Source organism: Schistocerca nitens, chromosome 1, assembly GCF_023898315.1.
Source record: "Schistocerca nitens isolate TAMUIC-IGC-003100 chromosome 1, iqSchNite1.1, whole genome shotgun sequence".
Taxonomy (NCBI): Eukaryota; Metazoa; Arthropoda; class Insecta; order Orthoptera; family Acrididae; genus Schistocerca; species Schistocerca nitens.
Window position 1 is genome coordinate 640,113,040 of NC_064614.1, and position 24,630 is coordinate 640,137,669.

A 24,630-nucleotide genomic window follows, 5' to 3' on the forward strand; every position below is an offset into this window, starting at 1 on the left:
TTGGCACGAATTTGGCAGCCACCCTTTTCATTCCCAAATCTTCTTTCACAATTTGCTGCGCTGTCGCCAAACACCAAGTGGGACTTTTCTAACGAGCCAGGAAAAGAAGCGCAAAGGTACGATACAGGGGCGTACTCAACTTGTCTGGCAATAGATAAGGGCCCGAAGGAGCTGCTCCCACGATTCGAGCCAAAAGGTTTACGCCAAAGTTTGCCTGAAAGCCACTTTCACGGGTGACACGACGGTTGTGTTCTGACCAATATTGGCTATTGTGAAGCTTGAAAATACCTTCATGAGTGAAGCTAGTTTCGTCAGCCCATATTGCGCTATTTATGAAATGTTCGGTATCATCCATTTGCTGCAAAAGCCATTCATAAAACTGTACTCATTGAAAGCGGTTTCTGGCTGCTGTCAAATCTTTGACAGTGTACTCACTGAAGGCGGCCTTCTAGCCGCTGGTGTTGAGTTAACGTGCAATGATATGGATGGAGTTCTTCATTGTACAACACTTCAACAACCAGTGTTTGAGATATCTGGATCTGGCTTGCAGTATCACAGCTACTTCGCCGAGGTGATTGGTGAACGGTGTCAGGAATCACGTCCTTGTTTGTGGAATACGTGCAGTGCTGGACGACCTTTGTCCATTACTGGTGGAAGAAGATTACTGGTTTCCCGCAGGCGTTGCTCCAGGCGACGAAAAACCCTTTTGTCGTAATGGCGCCTTTGAGGCTACCGTGCAGCATACGGGCGAGCAGTAGCAAATTGGTTATCGGATGCGCCCAGCACCGAAAGCACGTATTCATCGTTTGTCTTCTCCATCGGGAAGACGCCCTACGTGAACTTGACAGGACCAGTTATGATTGTGCACAGCGCGGATGGTAGACACGTGCGTGCAGTTTCATGGAGCCCACTGTCATGCGATGGGATACGGTCACGTGACAAAATTACACCCTTCTTATTAACGATGAGAACTAGGTATGTCTGAGAAAAAGATAAGGAACCTAACAAACAAAAAATGGTTCAAATGGCTCTGAGCACTCTGGGACTTAACTTCTGAGGTCATGAGTCCCCCTAGAACTTAGAACTACTCAAATCTAAGTAACCTAAGGACATCACACACATCCATGCCCGAGGCAGGATTCGAACCTGCGACCGTAGAGGTCGCGCGGTTCCAGACTGCAGTGCCTAGAACCGCTCGCCCACCCCGGCCGGCTGAACCTAACAATGATTCCAAGCACAGCACCATGGTGGATGTGGATCTGATGTCCCAGCAGTCTACTCGGCGAGCTACAATGGCTGGTGCGATAGTGCGGATGATACACGTTCCTCCATACGTTCCGATGCGTTGCCCGATGTGACAGTGTTGCCAGCTCCTCGTTTACAAACGTGTTTTCGAAACGCACCCGATCTGATTTTGGTTCAAATGGTTCAAATGGCTCTGAGCACTATGGGACTTAACATCTATGGTCATCAGTCCCCTAGAACTTAGAACTACTTAAACCTAACTAACCTAAGGACATCACACAACACCCAGTCATCACGAGGCAGAGAAAATCCCTGACCCCGCCGGGAATCGAACCCGGGAACCCCGGCGTGGGAAGCGAGAACGCTACCGCACGACCACGAGCTGCGGACGATCTGATTTTGCTAGATAAACTTTTGTCTTAAATCTGGGTGAGGAATCGCATGCCGACCTTTAAGTGCAGCAATTTTTCTTTACTCTCTGTACTGTGGAGGGTATTGTGCACTGCATCACACTAACAATATCGATTTCCTATCATATTCCATTGGCGCATTGAGGGAGGAAAAGATATGGCCTATTCTCTTTTACCTTATTCTCTTGATCCCTACACGAGGTATGCGAAGACAGCAATGTAATCCTCGCACAGTTTTCTTCGAATACAAATTCTCTAAAACTACCCAACAGGATTTCGCTAGAAAATCCTCGTCTGTCTCCAACGACTCCCAGTTAAGGTCCCTCAGCATTTCTGTTACCGTTTCGAATGAGCTACATCGACCTGTTACGGTCTGTGAATTCATTCGCTGTGTGGTGTTATGCTTACTAATAAGGATTCCCTGTACTGGAACAATGATTTAGAAATCGTCATATTAGCGCCTTGTATGCGATTTCCTTTTCTTAATCACCACAGTTTCGCTGAACCCCTTCCAAGATATCCAGGTTTCCACTAGCCTTCCCTAATACTGATTTTACGAGACTGTCCCATTTCATATCTCTCATTAGGTGAGTATTAAAAGATCCTTGACAAATATCTTTGATCAAAGCCGTTTAGTCAAATCTTTGGCAGTGTACTAAGCAAGCTTTTATCAAAGATATTTTTTACCGAAGATCTTTGATAAACGTTAGAGCGTCGGACTCGCTCTGATCGAAGTTCGCCATTCTATACTTGCCGCTTAACATATAAAATGACGTTGAAGTAATGTATATATGGTTCGTGGCTACCGACACAGTGATCATTGCAAAGTATGAAGAATACGAAACTGTTCGTAACACATTGCATGCTGATTACAAAAACCGCAATAAGCGGTTAGAATCCTGTAAAGAAATAGCTCCAGCAGTCACCTGCGTTCGAAGTGGCTGCACTGTGGACGGTGCATCGAAGAAATTAAATGGACTAAGGAGGGGAAAGTAAAGTGTTATCAATAAAGTACACATATGTGAAATACAGCCGGCCGAAGTGGCCGTGCGGTTAAAGGCGCTGCAGTCTGGAACCGCAAGACCGCTACGGTCGCAGGTTCGAATCCTGCCTCGGGAATGGATGTTTGTGATGTCCGTAGGTTAGTTAGGTTTAACTAGTTCTAAGTTCTAGGGGACTAATGACCTCAGCAGTTGAGTCCCATAGTGCTCAGAGCCATTTGAACCATTTTTGTGAAATACATTCATGCTCACAAATTAGGGATAATGCTGATACATGGTGAAACAACGCTCTGGTGGGCGGTTTGCGGGTTTAAATCACCTCAGGGTATGACCATGCGGTCCATTTGACCTACGGCCATCGTACTGTGGCGCTGGCAGCAGTCCACATACGCAGAGGTGTGTTGGCGCATGTCAGAGTACGGTGCAGCGATTAAGTGTGCAGACGTTTTCAGACATGCTAATGGTTACTGTGTGTTGAAAATGGCTCAAAGAACGCATATTGATGACGTTATTAGGGGTGGAATACTAGGGCGACTGGAGGCTGGTCAAACACAGCAGGTTGTAGCACGGGCCCTCCGTGTGCCACAGAGTGTGATCTCAAGATTATGGCAACGATTCCAGCAGACAGGAAACGTGTCCAGGCGCTACAGTACGGGACATCCACAGTGTACAACACCACAAGAAGACCGATATCTAACCACCAGTGCCCGCAGACGGCCATGGAGTACTGCATGTAGCCTGTCTCGGGACCTTACCGCAGCCACTGGAACAGTTGTCTCCAGACACGCAGTCTACAGACGACTGAACGACGAAGGTTAGGACAGTACGGCAAAATTTGACGTTAATGAGCTATTGCTGCAGACGACCGACGCGAATGCCTTTCCTAACAGCACGACATCGTCTGCAGTGCCTGTCCTGAGTTCGTGACCATATCGGTTGGACCATAGACGACTGGAAAACGGTGGCCCGGTCAAATGATCCTGTTTCAGTTAATAAGAGCAGATAGTAGGGTTCGAGTGTGGTGCAGACCCCACAAAACCATGGACCCAAATTGTCACAAGACATTGTACAAGCTGCTGGTGGCTCCATAATGGCGTGGACTGTGTTTCCATGGAATTGAACCAGTCGTTGACTGAAAATGTTTATGTTGGAGAGCATTTTCAGCCATTCATCAACGTCTTGTTCCCAAACAAAGTTGGAATTTTTATGGATGACAATGCGCCATCTTGCCGGGCCACAAATGTTCGCGATTGGTTTGAAGAACATTCTGGACAATTCAAGAGCGAAGGATTTGGCCACCCAGAACTTTTGCAATTATGGACGCATATAGAGGCAGCATAGCTCAATATTTCTGAAGTGAACTGCCAAAGACTTGTTGAATTCATGCCACGTCGAGTTGCTGTACAGAGTCGGGCAAAAGCAGATCCGACACAATATTAGGAGGTATCCCATGTCTTCTGTCACCTTAACTTATGTTAGTGAGGTAGAAAACTCTTCGTCAACAAACATCAGAGTCTGAAGTGTGTCGTACATGGTATGAAATAAAGTTAGTATGACCGTAAATTTCTCTCTCAACTAAAACCATAAGAGACACATTCGTATGTCCAAAATCCATTCAAAACGAACAAGCAAGCGTTAAAAATAATATTTTCGACAACGAATCCATGAAGATGTAGGGTACGTGTGGAATACGCAGAAATCGGTGTGCTCCCTCCAAAAAACGTTCTAAGGATGCCTCTAAATGATACAGTGTTATTACAGCTTTCAGGTATAAAACAAAGCGATCGAGACTCCCAGATTCTGTTTTATTTAGTCATTTCGCAGACTTCGTGTGAAAACAGTGCTACGCAAAATATGTCACAGCTGTACGTAATTTTGAACGTGACTCGTAAAGCTTGCACGTGAGTCCTGCACATGATGTATGTGTCGCAGTTATTAAAAACCTTACACGAATGCTACTAAGTTCCCTATACTACCTGCAAGAAGGTAACAGAAACTACGAGACCAGTCACATTATTTACACAAAGTAGCATTTCATCTGTGACGTACTCTCAAACTTTCACACTGACTTGACGTATCTTGCTAGAATACAACACAACGCACCAGGCCTGACTACCACGTTTTGGAAGCCATCTTCTAAATTTTGCGTGGATTGAATAGAATTCGAACCGACGATACGTATGTTCCCCTTAGAGTGCTATTATTTACACTCTGTTTTCACGCAGTCTTCCTAACAAACTTCTGCGAACACGCATGTTCAGTCATACGAAGACTATCTATTCTAAAGCGTTTACGTGTTTAAAATAAACAAAAAACGTAATTGATAGATACAGTTATTGTAATAATACTACAATTATCCAGAAAGACATGTGAATCCGAAGAGGAAAATGAGGGAGCACAGTTTTGAAATTACTATTATTGTCATCGCCACATCTACGTTGCCGACAAAGTTAGTTTAATGTTTACAAGTAATGTCAAGGGAACTCTGTGGTTTGCGCCAGGAATTCAAAGCGATAACTTGGATCCAGTGTCTTACGTTGTTTATTCCAATACTTCGGCCACTTTCTAACAAGAAGCGTTAAAAATGGACAATTGTTCACCTTGAGAACTCTCACTCAGTCACAAGAAGCACTGGAAAATAGAATCATTAGCCGAGACCTGCTGTGCTTAGTGCGGACGCGGAAAAATATAAGAAAGCACGTTGTTGTCCAATTTAGATCAGCGACTGAAAACCTAAATTGGTAAACCTGAGTCAGAATACGACAGTCCTTTCAAAACATAAGGCATGAATTTCTGAATGTATTTTACACGAATCACTCCCAAAGCTTTCACAAGTCACAGCTAAAATGCGTTTACATGCAATTGCAAGCTATTAGAGGGCGATCTCTACCTCTGCTACGTTAATACATTTATCTCAGTTACCTTTGTCGCTTTCATACTGCATTAGACGACGAAGGCAGTTTCTGATTCGTAAAATAAGGTGCTCCGAATACGCTCTATGCTACCCAGCAAATGAAGCAAAACCCGTTATTCTTTTATGGGTGATTTTTATCGTACACTCGGCCACCGTAATAGCGCCTTAATCACTTTATAAAATCACTCTGCAGCCTCGAAGGGCGAACAATTTTATTGAATCACTCATTTTATGAGTAGACAGCGATCGCTTAAGGTTGCAACTTTTTTTCTGAGCCTTATTCGCTCTGGTACGCAACGTGGTTTTGGTTGCGGTAAACAATTACCACCTTCATCGGTAAATTCTCGCTGCTACAATAATGTAACACAACTTACCGAAACCAGTAATCACTTTGTGTAACTGTGTGATCAACACTGAATGTAAAATAAAAAGTCTGAACAATTTTACGGACAAAGTACAGGATACATTGTTCTATACAAGCTCTGTAAATAAAATAAAGATGGTAAGAGAACTTTACCAGTAGAGATAGGTTTTTTTACGTAAAAATCACCATAATATGCCCAATGACATAAGAAATATGATCTAACTATATTAAAATGAGGTATAACCTCTGTTGTAAAACACATTAGCAGGTCAGTTTGTCATAATAAACTATTTATTTAAGAATAAAATGAACATGAGAAGCAAGCTAAACTATTGAAATTTATGTTGTTGTATGCTTTTTATTAACATTATCATAACATAGTTCACATGTGATATATGTTTCATCCTCATTTTTACTTCGATTTATGAGTTCTGAGTTGCAATATGCAATGAATACCGTGTGCAAATTTTCAAATAAAAAGTATTTCCTATTGTCAGCCAGTAAAGCCTTATGCTTAGAAAAACTTCCTTCTAAATGAGTGACGCAAAAGGAGGTTAAGAGAGAATTTTTCACCCAAAAAAATCATTGAAATGGCACACATTTTTTCTGACACCTTTTCCATTTTCTGTGACATTTCTTTTCCCACTTTACTATAAACAGCTTCTAGTTAATTTATAATTTATATTACTTGTTCTATATAATTCACTAGTGGCAATTCTGATTGCTCAAGAACGATTATGGCAGCAGACATAAATCCAGAATCTGATGTTATGTACGAACCTTTGCCTGAAATTTCAGCAATAAGCATTAATTCTTGGGTTAGACCACTTGAATCAACATCACTACTGTTGAATTAATTAATGACACTTCCTACAACGATAAAATTCTGGCAGCAGTAGTTATAGGCATCAATCCAGAACCCACATTTTGTTAAAATGGGAGACAGTGGTAAGGGAAATGTCTGTAGGTTATTTATAACTTAAATGCTGCGAAATGTGAAGCGACTTCCAAAAAAACTCTTTTGATACACCTATTAAACGTGTCAACATCACTGAATTAACTACGAATCTGTTCTGCAACTGTGTGTACGGCGTGAGCTATGCAAGTCATATGCACCATACCATGTTTAGTGAATCGGCAGCTGCCACCATATAAAGTGCATCTGTTGCTATGCTTAACACCTTCGGGACATATGGCACCTGTAGATCAGTCGAACAATTTAATATCGGTACAAAAATTTATTTTTTCTAAATATTCACAGTTAATTAGACACTTTTCGCCTGGATTACCTTCTTCCATAGTTCCCACAATGGTATTTGCAATATATCTTCCCAAAGAGTCTGTGGTCTCATCAACTGATACACATATTTTTTTGTCATTTCCAACTTGTTATCTGATTTGTTACTCTGTTTTTTCGTTGCTTCGGCTGACGTAGTTCTTTCTTAAAGTGAAGTACCAGGAAAAGATTTGTTTGTGTATTTTTCTAAGATTTCACTAGATTTATGATGGTTAAGTTCACTCAATGGAATGCCCGCACAATTCGGCATTCTGCGCAGAATGGTGAATGAATTTTATGGGATTCAAATAGGAGCATTTTCTGTAGTGTATTTCCATTTTCAACCCATTATATTCCACGTTTGTGTTTTTCTTTTGCCATACGCTGCTGAGCGTTAAATGGCTTTTCCACAGCTATTCTGCCGCCATACAGTTTGCAATATTATCCACGCCAACTAAGTTGACACTCGGTTCGGCGGCAGATGGGGCGGGGGGTAAATGTATTTCCCGTTCATGGTCGCTCCCATTATCCAACTTGGTTTTCTCGGATAATACAGTATTTTGGCATGAATCGAAAATACTTTCTCACCATATTGAGAGACGAACTGTTTTTAAACACTTTGCTTCTCTTTAGGCATTTTTCCTGAACTCTAACTTACTGCTCACATTCGACTTCAACAAAACTGAATAATGTAACGAGAAACTCGTCTGCAGTCTAGGGTCGAGAGTGGCTTAAGCAGATATCTGCTCATTTAGTTACTTTCAAGTTCCATAGATCGTTTAGCATGATAAATCGTAATGACATGGAATGAGTCTTTTTGCGTTCATATCGCAAAATAATTTTTACGTATGGTTACAAGCTGAACATTTCTAAGCTTTCCTTAAAAGATAGAGAGAGAGAAAGGGAGAGAGAGAGAGAGAGAGAGAAAGAAAAGAAAAAATATATACAGATGCGAGTATTAGGTCCAACCAAGTACCTTTTATACATTACAATAACTCAAATTTTTTACGGAATAGAAGGAGTTGTCAAGATGAAACTTTGTTAGTTTGTTTCCAAATTTTATTTTCCTGTCTGTCAGACATTTTATATCACTGGGTAAGCGATTAAAACTTTTTCTTGCAGCATTGTGCAACTCTCGTGCAAGAGACAACTTTAATGTGAAGAAATGCATGCCTTCTGGCATGTAATTCCTTCTGGTATTGTAATTATGTACATCATTGTTCCTTTTGAACTGTAGCGCATTGTTTACAACAAACTTGATGAGCCAGTAAATAAAATGTGAAGCTGCAGTCAGAATGCACAACCTCTTAAATAGATGTGTTCAAGGTGGCCGTGGGTAAGCACCACATCTTATTCTTATAGACGTCTTAAAGACGAGTTACCCCTGAACATCATTCCATGCGACTTTATTGAATGAAAACATGCAAAATACATCTACATCTACATGACTACTCTGCAATTCACAATTAAGTGCTTGGCAGAGGGTTCATCGAACCACAATCATACTATCTCTCTACCATTCCACTCCCGAACAGCGCACGGGAAAAACGAACACCTAAACCTTTCTGTTCGAGCTCTGATTTCTCTTATTTTATTTTGGTGATCATTCCTATCTATGTAGGTTGGGCTCAACAAAATATTTTCGCATTCGGAAGAGAAAGTTGGTGACTGAAATTTCGTAAATAGATCTCGCCGCGACGAAAAACGTCTTCGCTTTAATGACTTCCATCCCAACTCGCGTATCATATATGCCACACTCTCTCCCTTATTACGTGATAGTACAAAACGAGCTGCCCTTTTTTGCACCCTTTCGATGTCCTCCGTCAGTCCCACCTGGTAAGGATCCCACACCGCGCAGCAATATTCTAACAGAGGACGAACGAGTGTAGTGTAAGCTGTCTCTTTAGTGGACTTGTTGCATCTTCTAAGTGTCCTGCCAATGAAACACAACCTTTGGCTCGCCTTCCCCACAATATTATCTATGTGATCTTTCCAACTGAAGTTGTTCGTAATTTTAACACCCAGGTACGTAGTTGAATTCACAGCCTTGAGAATTGTACTATTCATCGAGTATTCGAATTCCAACGGATTTCTTTTGGAACTCACGTGGATCACCTCACACTTTTCGTTATTTAGCGTCAACTGCCACCTGCCACACCATACAGCAATCTTTTCTAAATCGCTTTGCAACTGATACTGATCTTCGGATGACCTTACTAGACGGTAAATTACAGTATCATTTGCGAACAACCTAAGAGAACTGCTCAGATTGTCACCCAGGTCATTTATATAGATCAGGAACAGCAGAGGTCCCAGGACGCTTCCTTGGGGAACACCTGATATCACTTCAGTTTTACTCGATGATTTGCCGTCTATTACTACGAACTGCGACCTTCCTGACAGGAAATCACGAATCCAGTCACACAACTGAGACGATACCCCATAGGCCGGCAGCTTGATTAGAAGTCGCTTGTGAGGAACGGTGTCAAAAGCTTTTCGGAAATCTAGAAATACGGAATCAACTTGAGATCCCCTGTCGACAGCGGCCATTGCTTCGTGCGAATAAAGAGCTATTGGTTAGCCTCTCCCCAGACAACGTGGCTGAACTAAACTGTTTTATGAGTTTCTTAACGTGCTTTTTCCAGTTTAATCATCGATATGGACACTTAAGAATTTTGAATTTTGCACCCTGTTTATTATTTCCTCACAATGTGTAACACATGTCGCTGGTGTAGTACCCCTAGATGAGCGGAACTGAATAAGTTTTTTTATTTTATTTTATTTTTTTTTTATTTTTAAATTGAATGTGAGACCTTTCGCAGAAAACCAGTCAATGATACTTTTAATGGCTCTGAGCACTATGGGACTTAACATCTATGATCAGCAGTCCCCTAGAACTTAGAACTACTTAAACCTGACTAACCTAAGGACAGCACACAACACCCAGTCATCACGAGGCAGAGAAAGATACTTTTAAGAACAGTTTACTATGTATTCTGTTCCTCTATGTATGCTTGTATTGGTTACAATATTAGTGTCATCTGAAAAAAGAACTAATTCCGCTTATATACTGGATGAGGAGGACACATGTATGAGGGACAGCACTAGACCAAAGATTGACCGTTGGGGAACCCCATACCTGATCTTTTTTCCCCGTTCAGGATTATGTTTCCGGACAACAACAGGCTTCACAAACTCACTGTTATGTAAGGTGAAGTGCATATTGTGAATTCAAACGAATTGAGAGGGGGGGGGAGGGGAGGTAGATATTTGCCATTTTCCAGGGAACAAAATGAGATGAGCAATTTTGAGAAAAGTAACAATGAAGAAAAAAAATTGCACGAGAAACGTTATTTACTTACTGAAATAGAGAAAATGTAACGAATATGGCCATATACTTACTAAAATATGCTATATCAGATAGAAATGAGGGTATATGCATAAATATGACTTACGATTTACAATAATTCATTTAGGTTTTTACCAAATATTTGTATGTACTTAAGGAACAGTCTACGACAAATAAAACACTAGACACCAGGAAGAAATAATCCGAATGGGATGGAAATCGGTAGATGTGACGTACATGTGCAGAGAAACAAATGATTACAATGTCAGAAAAATCGAATGATTTATCCAAGAGAAAGAGCTTCACGAATTGAGCAAGACAATAACGCATTGCTCCTCCTCTGATCCTTATGCGAGCAATTCCTCGACTTGGCACTGATTGAGAGATTTGTTGGATGTCTTCATTAGGGATATCGCGGAGATTCTGTCCAATTGGCACGTTAGGAAGTCAAGATCCCGAGCTGCCCATAATGCTTCAAACGTTCTCAACAGGACAGAAATCTGCCGACTTCCTTGGCCATGATTCCATAATCCGACGGAGCAGATGACCTTGCTGTTTGGTCCCCTCCACCAAAATAACCGACCAACCAATCTCAGGGAAAAGTATTCTTACATTATACAAGCCCATTTCTGATTCTATGTTTTTGTAAATTCTGTTCCTTGAACTGTACATAAATGATGTTCCTTACTAGATTGTATAAATTTTCCTAAATTACAATTTCGCCTTTTGTATTTCTCTTATAAAACTTTTACTTTGGCTTAGGTACTAATTTTGCCTGATGGAGGTCCGAATGTCATATTATTTTCAGAAGTATATTTGCTGTGGAAGAGTGGAAGAGTGACGAAAGTATTACATGAAGGGTCATAATAAAAATAAAAACGTTTAAAATATCAAAAATAGTGACACAACTCAAAAAATTACTTAATAATTACCAGATAACATCTTACATTTGACTGGAACAGAACTTCATATTCACATTACTGTTGTATACACTGCAATGTAACTTACTGGCAAAATTACTTACTTGCAATTTAAAGGACCGTTATACTATTTCAGTATAATATTTATAGATTTCTTTAAGTCGATTCTTCTCGAGCATCGCGTTTTTTAGTTGTGTCTGCTTCTGCTGGGGTGCGATATGTGGGAACCTATTCCGTATGCTCGAACCTCCAGTAACAGGTCTGTAGTGGGGCAGTGTGTAAAACACTTTCCGGAAATCTATGACTGTGGACTCTGTCTGTTGCCTTTGATGTATGGATCGCAGCATTTTATGTGAGAAACGGGTAAGCTGAGTTTCACACGAGTGATGCCTTCTAAATTGGTACTGACTGTGAACAGAAGCTTTCCCGCGTCAAGGAAATTTATGTATTCCAAATCTATTCCACTCTAATGAATGTTAATGTTTTTATCAAATATAAATATCGTTAACTCAAGGTACCGGTTTTTTCCCATTTGGTAGTTTTATGAGTACAATACTTCTCTTAGGATCCTAATCAAGAGTAGAGTATCGATATTTCTCTTTCGATCATGTGTCCCTGACTACGGTTGCACCTAGTTGAGATAAAACGAGGTGCCACCTTACATTGGAGGAAGTCAGAAATGATGGATATTATAAATTGGTAAGGGGAAACGCCGGTAGTAGGTATAATTATAAAGTAGTATCTACATCTACATCCACATCCCCCCCCCCCCAGCTATCCGCGCGGTGTAAGGCGCTGCTTCCCGAGCGGGAAGCCGTGCCGGTCCCCGAATCCCAAACTATACAATAACCCTGGGTTCGGTGTGGGGCGGCGGTGGGGTGGGTGGGCTGCTGCGGCCTGTTGTGAACCACTGAGGGCTATGGCGGGACGAAACCTCTCCGTCCTTTCTAGGTCACCGGTTCAATACACGATAAACGCACATCTACATCTACATGGATACTCTGCAAATGACATTTAAGTGCCTGGCAGAGGGTTCATCGAACCATATTCACAATAAATATCTATTATTCCAATCTCGTTCAGTGTGCGGAAAAAACGAACACATATATCTTTCAGAGCCGGCCAGTATGGCCGAGAGGTTCTAGGCGCTTCCGTCTGGAACCGCGGTACCTCTGCGGTCGCAGGTTCGAATCCTGCCTCGGGCATGGATGTGTGTGATGTCCTTAGCTAGGTTAAAGTAGTTCGAAGTTCTAGGGGACTGATGACCTCAGATGTTAAGTCCCATAGTGCTCAAAGCCATTTGAACCATATCTTTCAGTCCGAGCTCTGATTTCCCCTATTTTATTATGATGGTCGTTTCTCCCTATGTAGTTCATCGTCAACAAAATATTTTCGCATTAGAAGGAGAAAGCTGGTGACTGAAATTTCGTGAGAGAATTCCGCCGCAACGAAAAATGCCTTTGTTTTAATGATGTCCATCCAAAATCCTGTATCATTTCAGTGACATTCTCTCCCCTATTACGCTATAATACAAAACGTGCTGCCCTTTTTTGGACTTGCCAGCAGCCTGTTGTCTAGTGGCTAGCGTTGCTGCCTCCGCATCACAGGGTACCGGGTTCGATTCCCGGCCGGATTGGGGATTTTCTCTGCGCAAGGACTTGCGTTTGTGTTGTCCTCATAATTTCGTCATCATTTGTGAAAGTGGCCTTGGACTGTGTAAAGATTGAGACTTTGTGTGATCGCGCAGTTGAGCGCCCCGCAAACCAAACATCATCATCATCATCTTTGGACTTTCTCGATGTACTCAGTCAATCTTATCTGATAAGCATCCCCCACCGCACAACAGTATTCTAAAAGATAATGAACAAGCGTAGTGCAGGTAGTCTCCTTGGCAGAATTGTAACTTTTATAAATGTCCTGACAAAGAAATGCCGTCTTTGGTAAGCCTTCCCCGCAACATTTTCTATGTGTTCCTTTCAATTTAAGTAGTTCGTAACTGTAATTCCTAGGTATTTGGTTGAATTTACAGCCTTTTGATTTGACTGATTTATCGTGTAACCGAAGTTCAACAAATTCCTTTTAGCACTCATGTGGATGACCTCACACTTTTCATTATTTATGTTCGATTGCCAATCAGAGTACATTTCTTTTAAAAGACTGTAGTCGCAGGCTGCCTTTATTTTAGTAGCTGCGTAAAGGCACAAAAAAAAGCAACTGTCGCCCACCGGGTCCTTTCACGTTCTCTTCTTCACTGAGGTCGTAACCTAACAACTGACAAATCGAGTCAACCACGAGGCCGTGGAATCGCCCCTGCCAGATGCCGGTAGGGACGCCCGTGAGACGTGACAGGCGAGCAGAGCCGTGTGAGCAGAGCGCCGGGAGGTGACCCTGGGGCGTGCCTGGCCGCTGCGCGGCGTCGCGCAGCGTGGCGTGGCCGCCGCTATCTGCCCAAGTTCACGGCCAAGGACACGCGCGGCCAAGGGCAGAGCGCGCATCCGCTCCGCTGCGTCACAGCGACGACACCGCACTGCCACGCTGGGCCAGAGCATCTCCTGCGCGGTCCACCGCAGTCCCACAGCCGGATCAGAACAAAACACTGACGGACAGGTATAGCAGGGTCGGCCGAAGAGCACCCCTGACAGGTGACACCGCTGTTACAACATTTCAACTCCGAGGCGTTAGCGGCTGCGGGCGAAAACATGCAACCACAGAACAACAATAAATGAGAAGCGCAAATCCTGTGTCGAAAGATCGAAAACACGGATCGATAGCAGCGCCCCAACTGATATGGGGATGAGCTAAAGAAAAAATAAACATTGCGGGTTGCGTCCCCTGTAGCGTATATAGTAATTTCTTGTACTTTTCATTTTGCTAATACAACACTTGCCTGCCCGGATAGCTGGGATAGCTGTGCGGTCTAACCCACGGCATTCCGGATGGAGAAGGGGCGCCTGGTCCCCGGCACGAATCCGCCCGGCGGACTTGTGTCGAGGTGCGGTGAGTCGGCCAGTCTGTGGATGGTTTTTAGGCGGTTTTGCATCTGCCTCGGCGAATGCGGGCTGGTTCCCTTATTCTGGTTGGTTGGTTGGTTTGGGGAAGGAGACCAGACTGCGTGGTCATCGGTCTCATCGGATTAGGGAAGGATGGGGAAGGAAGTCGGCCGTGCCCTTTCAGAGGAACCATCCCGGCATTTGCCTGGACTGATTTAGGGAAATCACGGAAAACCTAAATCAGGATGGCCGGACGCGGGATTGAACCGTCGTCCTCCCGAATGCGAGTCCAGTGTCTAACCACTGCGCCACCTCGCTCGGTTTCCCTTATTCTGCCTCAGCTACACTATGTCGGCGATTGCTGCGCCAACAATTTCTCCACGTACGCGTACACCACCATTACTCTACAAGGCAAACATAGGGGTTACACTCGTGTGGTGTGAGGTGGTGTGAGACGTTCCCTTGGGGGGGGGGGGGGAGAGGGGTCCACTGGGGGCCGAACCACACAATAGCCCTGAAAGGGTGGTTCGCTGTGGGGTGGCGGAGGGGTGAAGTGGACTGCGGTAGTCGTCGTGGGGTTGTGGACCACTGCAACTGTGGCGGACACGGAGCCTCTCCGTCGTTTCTAGGCCCCCGGTTAACATACAATATAATAAAACTCTTGTGAACATCCACAGCGATGTTTTGGCTAGCATCAGAATATAACAATTTAGACGTAACTGTAACTTACTGCAATAAGGCAGCGACTTTAACTCACCTCTATCACAATACGAACGGTATTTTATAATGCATATTCATACTGATTATGCAAATCTACGGAAAATATTCACGAAAGCGAATGGAAGTATATTTCATCATCGACAGAGGCAGGGTAGTTCGAATAATTCATTAATTTTATCAAACGAAAAATTTGATTTCTTTACATTATTTTTATATTTTTCTTGTCTTATGCAAGTTTAGTAAAACACGAATCTACCTTCTTGCATGTTCAAGCTACAGATGAAACATCATTACATTTTCCTTGAGACACCATGTAGGTAAATTAGCACAATTTAATCGTGATTGAGAGGCCCACTCGCAGACAAACAGTTAAGTTACTTCAATTGACACATTTTTCTCTTATTGAGCATTTGTCACCACTTGTAAAAAAATCGCCTACCTTAGCTTAGAACAGTACCTGTAGTGTAAATAACTGATTTTTACTTGTGACACGCTGCAGGTGCACGATTTCCCCAACTGAGCCGGCCGCAGTGGCCGAGCGGTTCTAGGCGCTACGGTTTGGAACCGCGCGACCACTACGGTCGTAGGTTCGAATCCCGCCTCGGGCATGGATGTGTGTGATGTCCTTAGGTTAGTTAGGTTTAAGTAGTTCTAAGTCCTGGGAGGACTGATGACCACAGCAGTTAAGTCCCATAGTGCTCAGAGCCATTTTTCCCCAACTGACCTTCATCACAGCTGTAACAAAGAAGAGACTCAGGGTGTATCTTAATCTCATTTCAGGAAACTTGCATTATTAACCACTGACTTCCTTTAAAATGTACCTACATCATAAAAGAAGAGTAAATGTTTCAACGCAAAATCAGGCACAACATCAAGAGTAAGAGAAAATTATCACGGATACGAAATGGGGATGAAAACAATAAACTGAGAACAAAAGTTAACTACTGCTTTTTCATTTTTGAAACAGTAAAATTTATCTCTGCACTGTCGAACACCTTTAAACTTTTGTTCAATATCTGCTTAACCACATTTATTCTTTTCTTACAGACGGTGTGTTTCCAATCTCTGACATACTTCTAAATAAAAAGACGGTACACATTTCCTTAATATATACTGTTCACAAAAGTGGGCTTTACAATAAGTTTTCCCTTCAGGAAATCTAAACAATGAATAGAATTTATCTTCCAATTTTTCCTGTTGCCCATGTTGCTGTTGTGGTCTTCAGTCCGAAGACTGGTTTGATGCTGCTCTTCATGCTACTCTATCCCGTGCAAGCCTCTTCATCTACGAATAACTACTGCAACCTACATCCTTCTGAATCTGTTTACTGTATTCATTTCTTGTTCTCCCTCTACAATTTTTATCCCCTACACTTACCTCTACCACTAAACTGGTGATCCCTTGATGCCTCAGAATGTGTCCTACCAACCGATCCCTTCTTCTATCCAGTTTGTGCAACAAATTTCTCTTCTCCCCAGTTGTATTCAGTATCTCCTCATGTATCCATCTAACCTCGAGCATTCTTCTGCAGCACTACATTTCAAAAGCTTCTATTCTCTTCTTGTCTAAACTGTTTATCGTCCTTGTTTCCCTTGCATACATGGCTACACTCCATACAAATACTTTCAGAAAATACTTCCTGCATTTAAATCTATACTCGCTGTTAACAAATTTCTCTTCTTCAGCAAAGCTTTTCTTGCCATTGCCAGTCTGTATTTTATATCCTTCCTACTTCAATCATCATCAGTTATTTTGCTTCCCAAGTAGCAACATTCATCTACTACTTTCAGTACTTCGTTTCCTAATCTAATTCCCTCAGCGTCACCTGATTTAATTCGATTACATTCCTTTATCCTCGTTGTGCTTTTTTTTATGTTCAATTACAATATCAGCGGTAAAACTCAAAGTTTTTATTTCACCTTCCTGCACTTTAATCCCTACTTCAAATTTTTGTTTCCTTTACTGCTTGCTCAATACACAGATTGAATAACATCGGGGATTGGCTACAACCATGTCTCACTCCCTTCTCAATCAATGCTTCCCTTTCGTGCCCCTCCACAAATTGCCATCTGGTTTCTGTACAAATTGTAAATAGCCTTTCTATCCCTGTATTTAACCCCTGCCACTTTTATAATTTCAAAGAGAGTATACCAGTCAACATTGTCAAAAGCTTTCTCTAAGTCTACAAGTGCTATAACCATAGGTTTGCCTTTTCTTAACCTGTCTTCTATGAGAAGACGTAGTCTCAGTATTGCCTCGCGTGTTCCTACATATCTCCTGAATCCGAACTGATCTTCCCTAAGGTCTGCTTCTACCAGTTTTTCAATTCTTCTGTAGAGGATTCGTGTTAGTATTTTGCAACATCTGTCGGCACCTGCTTTCTTTGGAATTGGAATTGATATATTCTTCTTGAAATCCCTAAAAATGCACACAACTGGCTGCGAATATTTGTTAAAAAGGACATTAGGCTGTCATTTTCGTACAGTAGTTGTGTTTTTAATGCATGAAATTCCCTGAAATTTGTAAATATATGATCCTCTGTGGGTGCTGGTGAAAATAGAGTTGTTTTACAGTCATCGCAGTTGGTTTCAGTTGTTCCACCCATACTTCACAGAATGTAACCAGTTATGTATGCCATTGCTTGCCTTTCATTCTTTACATCAACTTCTTCACCACCACTGTCACCACCACCAACTGTGTTATCAGCAAAGATACTGTATCAAACATTTTCATCAACTATGCAGTCATCTTTCGTGAAATCAAGAAAGCTGCCAGTATGAGATCCCAGGAACTGCCTTAAATTGCTTAATGGCATACTTCTATCACCTCACAATAACCTAATGTATTTGTAGGTAGGGACATGCTATTGATTATAACCGTTTTCAGTGCAGCTTTGAAATGAAGGAGGTTGGATTGGTGTTTGAAATACGATGTTGCCTCACGCAACAACAAGCATTCTCCAGTGGGTCTAGATTGAGGGTCCTCACGCTTAAAAAATTGAAGCCAAATTCTTTAATCTGCTCCAAATGAACGTCAGTGATTTTGTTAGAGTTGGACACCCACTTACGAAACTGTACATCTTTGTCCTGTGTATTCCCGTTCCTAGCTCCAACACTTTCCAATTTTCTATTTCCTTCAATAAACTATACCACATTTCAATAGGTGGTGACTGTAGAGAGGGCACGCTTATAATATTTGCATCTTGTGGATAACAATGGGAGCTGTTTAGTGAATCGAACAGGCAGTCTATCTTTTCAACAAATTCTGCAATGTATGTTGCCTGTTAAAAGGTAATAGGTGTCAATAGCTGCAGCAACTTACGATTAAGCTGGGATACAGCTATCTTAACTTCCAGTTTAGTAAAAGAATCCCTAAAGTCAGAATGACTTCTCTGCAATTTTGGCAAAGTCTTAAACATCTTTCACTGATCCAGAAAAAAAGCACTTTAAATAAATGCAAAACTGGCCTCCTTTTAAACCCAAATTGTGTTTTAATTTGAAGCAGAGTATTACTAGTATTCTTTAATAGGTGTAGGACATTAATCATTGCATTAGGTTCATCACTGACTAAAAAAATTGAAATGGAGTGGATTCAATCGATTTCTGACTGCAGAATTCCTTCAGTGCTCTCTGGTTAGTTGCACCCTGGTCACATACTGTACAAACTAACTTCAGCCCTACTTCTTGCAGCTGCCTTATAACGTAGGAATGAGAACAGTGAATTTCCCGTTGCACTCTTAAAGTTACCACCCTTACTTTTTTATTATGCTGTCGATATACAGTATTGGAAAAGATATAAGTTGCGTCTTTCCCCCAAAATTCAGCCGGGAAAAATTGAGCGCGGGTTATTTGTAAGACACCGAATTACTGACATTTTACTCCCTCTGGAACTTATTCCCTGATGCGCTGTTATCCTTCTTCTCATTACTATTTTTCATGTGATCCTGTCTTCGGCGATTCTGCAGAGAACCTCAGTAATTCATATCATCAGTCCACGTAATTTTCTGCGTCCTTCTCTAACAGCACAGTTCAAATACGAGTACTTCCATTTTCTTCTTTTAAAGGTTTTCAAAGCTCCGAGATCCATACAATGCTGTGCTTCAAACGTACATTCTCAGAATAGTTTTCTTCAAAACAACGCCTGTGCAGATACTAGTAGGCCTCTTTAGGCCGGGAATGCCCTCGTTGACAGTGCTAATGTACTTTTTATATTCTCCTTAGCTGGCCGAAGTGGCCGTGCGGTTCTAGGCGCTGCAGTCTGGAACCGGGAGACCGCTACGGTCGCAGGTTCGAATCCTGCCTCGGGCATAGATGTGTGTGATGTTCTTCGTTCAGTTAGGTTTAACTAGTTATAAGTTCTAGGGGACTAATGCCCTCAGAAGTTGTGTCCCATAGTGCTCAGAGCTATTTGAACCATTTTTTTGTTCTCCTTACCTCGTCCGTCATGTGTTATTTTCCTTGCAAGGTAACAGAATTACATAAAAACGTCTATTTCCCGGTCACTAATTTTTGATGCTATGTTTATAATTAATCTCATTTTTGCCACTGCTCACTAGTTTTGCCTCTCTCCGGTTTACTTTCAGTGCATATTCTGTACTCATTGGAGTGTTCATTCCATTCAACAGATGCTTTAATTGAAGGGGTCGCCGGATGAAAGCGCTAATCTTCATTTTAGCAACGATTTTTTAACCACGCTATATGTTGTGCATTGAAATTCACCACAATTTTTCCATATTTAGCGTAGGAATGAAGTGTCTATTACATAATTTATTTCATCTTCTTTCTTCTAACGTCTTGTCTTTGAATTTAATGAAACGTATAGCAGCAACAACTAAAATACGCTATTGCGGATTAGCACTTTCTTCCGCCGATTCCTTCAATTCTTCGTCGCTTTCACTGACGACAGAAACGTCGGCAGTGAATCGTATCATTCATATCTTTTTATATCACAAGTCCCTTGCACTGAATGCAACCATGAATCTGATAGCGCCTTTACCTTGTGCTGCCAACCTTGGCGCAGCAGAAATATTCTTCTGCTTGTTAATCTCTGTAGCTTTCAATTACAGTGAGAATTCAGAACAGATGCGGGAAAACCTCAAATTTTTAAATCTTAAGTTTACACTTGACATTCTTATATTTCAGCAAAGACAGTGTTTGAGTGTACTTGTGACTTCAGCCCAGCTGAGACGCTGGCAACACGATACGGAAGCCAAACCGGTCGTCATCTAAACCTTCTATTACATTCTTCTTTGTACACTGATGTGCCACAACATTATCGCCGCCTGCTTAATAGCTTGTTTGTCCATACTTGAAACGAAATACATCACTGATTCTGCGCATCGGTGATCCAACAGTTCGTTGGTAGGTTTTTAGAGGTATGTGGCGTTAGATATCTGCGTACAGGTCATGTAATTTGAGTAAATAACGGGGCTCCGATTTGCGTACGCGGTGATGGCACACGTAGGGACTTAGATGGGTTCCATAGGGTGTACATCAGGTGAATTTTGTCGTCGAGACATGGATATGAGTTCACTATAATGCTACTCAAACCACTCTAACACGGTTCTGGCTCCGAGACAGGGACAATTACGAGGTGCATTCAAGTTCTAAGGCCTCCGATATTTTTTCTAATTAACTACTCACCCGAAATCGATAAAACTGGCGTTACTTCTCTACGTAATCACCCTGCAGACGTACACATTTTTCACAACGCTGACACCATGATTCCATGGCAGCGGCGAAGGCTTCTTTAGGAGTCTGTTTTGACCACTGGAAAATCGCTGAGGCAATAGCAGCACGGCTGGTGAATGTGCGGCCACGGAGAGTGTCTTTCATTGTTGGAAAAAGCCAAAAGTCACTAGGAGCCAGGTCAGGTGAGTAGGGAGCATGAGGAATCACTTAAGAGTTGTTATCACGAAGAAACTGTTGCGTAACGTTAGCTCGATGTGCGGGTGTGTTGTCTTGGTGAAACAGCACACGCGCAGCCCTACCCGGACGTTTTTGTTGCAGTGCAGGAAGGAATTTGTTCTTCAAAACATTTTCGTAGGATGCACCTGTTACCGTAGTGCCCCTTGGAACGCAATGGGTAAGGATTACGCCCTCGCTGTCCCAGAACATGGGCACCATCATTTTTTCAGCACTGGCGGTTACCCGAAATTTTTTTGGTGGCGGTGAATCTGTGTGCTTCCGTTGAGCTGACTGGCGCTTTGTTTCTGGATTGAAAAATGGCATCCACGTCTCATCCATTGTTACAACCGACGAAAAGAAAGTCCCATTCATGCTGTCATTGCGCGTCAACATTGCTTGACAACATGCCACACGGGCAGCCATGTGGTCGTCCGTCAGCATTCGTGGCACCCACCTGCATGACACTTTTCGCATTTTCAGGTCGTCATGCAGGATTGTGTGCACAGAACCCACAGAAATGCCAACTCTGGAGGCGATCTGTTCAACAGTCATTCGGCGATCCCCCAAAACAATTTTCTCCACTTTCTCGATCATGTCGTCAGACCGGCTTGTGCGAGCCCGAGGTTGTTTCGGTTTGTTGTCACACGATGTTCTGCCTTCATTAAACTGTCGCACCCACGAACGCACTTTCGACACATCCATAACTCCACCACCACATGTCTCCTTCAACTGTCGATGAATTTCAATTGGTTTCACACCACGCAAATTCAGGAAACGAATGATTGCACGCTGTTCAAGTAAGGAAAACGTCGCCATTTTAAGTATTTAAAACAGTTCTCATTCTCGCCGCTGGCGGTAAAATTCCGTCTGCCGTACGGTGCTGCCATCTCTGGCACGTATTGACAATGAACGCGGCCTCATTTTAAAACAATACGCATGTTTCTATCTCTTTCCAGTCCGGAGAAAAAAATCGGAGGCCTTAGGACTTGAATGCACCTTGTATGCTGATGGAAGATAACATCGCTATTGGGAAAGACATCAAACATGAAGGGACGCAGGTGGTTCGCAGGTGTCATCCTGTCTTCAGTTGCTACCACAGGTCCCATGCAAGCGCAGGAGAATGTCTCAGATAGCATAATACTGCTCCCACCAACCTGAGTCTGTGGCGGGCTACACGTTTGTGGACTCGACCACCGTCTAGTGTAGCAAAAGCGTGATTCCCCAAGGGCCGACACTTTCCCATTGATTGACGGTCGAATCCCGATGGTCCCGTGCTCACAGCAGTCGTAATTGACGACGTCGTTGGGTCAGCATGTGAACGCGTGGGGGTGGTCTGCTGTGCAGCTCCATGTTCAACAATGTACGATGAACGGTGTGCTCCGAAACATGTGTGCTTGCGCCAGCATTGTGCCCTTTTGGCAGATGCCACAGATCACCATATACTCTACCTTACTGAGTAGACAAGCCTCTGAACCCCACGTTCTGTGAATAGTCGCGGACGTCCAACCATTTAGCGCCTAGCGGTAGTTTCACAGTCCATATACCTGTTTCCGTAAATGCTCACGACAGTAGCAGATTAACATTCGACCAGCCTCGCCGTTTTCGAGATACTCGTTCACATGCTCTGCCCTCATAGCCTCTTATCTCAATGGATTTCCCCATTTGCAGTCCATATCTTCGCTGGGGTGATCCCCCGTCCACCTCTGCTCCGCTTACATACTTTAGTTACCGCGTCATGTGCCCGCAACGCCACCAGGCGGCATCCGACGTCACGGTGAACTAATCAGTGTATCATTCGCAGAAACTTGCATGCGGGAAGGGATAAGCTGATTGTACGATACTCTCGCATTTATCATCTTTTCATAATACTATTAATCCGGCAGACAATATTATTAGTAATCTTAAAGGATGTAGAGGCTTATCTCACAAGGGGTAAGATAGATACTGCCTACAGGAAAATTAAAGAGACCTTTGGAGAAAAGAGAACCCCTTGCATGAATGTCAAGAGCTCAGATGGAAACTCAGTTCTAAGCAAAGAATTGAAAGCAGAAAGGTGGAAGGAGTATATAGAGGGTCTATACAAGGGCGATGTACTTGAGGACAATATTATGGAAATAGAAGAGAATGTAGATGAAGACGGAATGGGAGATACAATATTGCGTGAAGAGTTTGACAGAGCACTGAATGACCTGAGTGGAAACAAGGCCCCCGGGAGTAGACAACATTCCATTAGGACTACTGACGGCCTTGGGAGAGCCAGTCCTGACAAAACTCTACCATCTGGTGAGCAAGATGTATGAAACAGGTGAAATACCCTCAGACTTCAAGAAGAATACAATAATTCCAATCCCAAAGAAAGCAGGTGTTGACAGATGCGAAAATTACCGAACTATCAGTTTAATAAGTCACAGCTGCAAAATACTAACGCGAATTCTTTACAGACAAATGGAAAAACTAGTAGAAGCCGACCTCGGGGAAGATCAGTTTGGATTCCGTAAAAATGTTGGAACACATAAGGCAATACTGACCCTACGACTTATCGTAGAAAATAGATTAAGAAAAGGCAAACGTACGTTTATAGCATTTGTCGACTTAGAGAAAGCTTTTGACAATGTTGACTGGAATACTCTCTTTCAAATTGTGAAGGCGTCAGGGGTAAAATACAGGGAGCGAAAGGCTATTTACAATTTGTACAGAAACCAGATGGCAGTTATAAGAGTCGAGGGGTATGAAAGGGAAGCAGTGGTTGGGAAGGGAGTGAGACAGGGTTGTAGCCTCTCCCCGATGCTATTAAAGCTGTATATTGAGCAAGCAGTAAAGGAAACAAAAGAAAAGTTCGGAGTAGGTATTAAAATCCATGGAGAAGAAATAAAAACTTTGAGGTTCGCCGATGACATTGTAATTCTGTCAGAGACAGCAAAGGACTTGGAAGAGCAGTTGAACGGAATGGACAGTGTCTTGAAAGGAGGGTATAAGATGAACATCGATAAAAGCAAAACAAGGATAATGGAATGTAGTCGAATTAAGTCAGGTGATGCTGAGGGAATTAGATTAGGAAATGAGACACTTAAAGTAGTAAAGGAGTTTTGCTATTTGGGGAGCAAAATAACTGATGATGGTCTAAGTAGAGAGGATATAAAATGTAAACTGGCAATGGAAAGGAATGCGTTTCTGAAGAAGAGAAATTTGTTAACATCGAGTATTGATTTAAGAGTCAGGAAGTCGTTTTTGAAAGTATTTGTATGGAGTGTAGCCATGTACGGAAGTGAAACATGGACGATAACTAGTTTGGACAAGAAGAGAATAGAAGCTTTCGAAATGTGGTGCTACAGAAGAATGCTTAAGATTAGATGGGTAGATCACATAACTAATGAGGAGGTACTGAATAGAATTGGGGAGGAGAGGTGTTTGTGGCACAACTTGACTAGATGAAGGGATCGGTTGGTAGGACATGTTCTGAGGCATCAAGGGATCACAAATTTAGTACTGGAGGGCACCGTGGAAGGTAAAAATCGTACGGGAGACCAAGAGATGA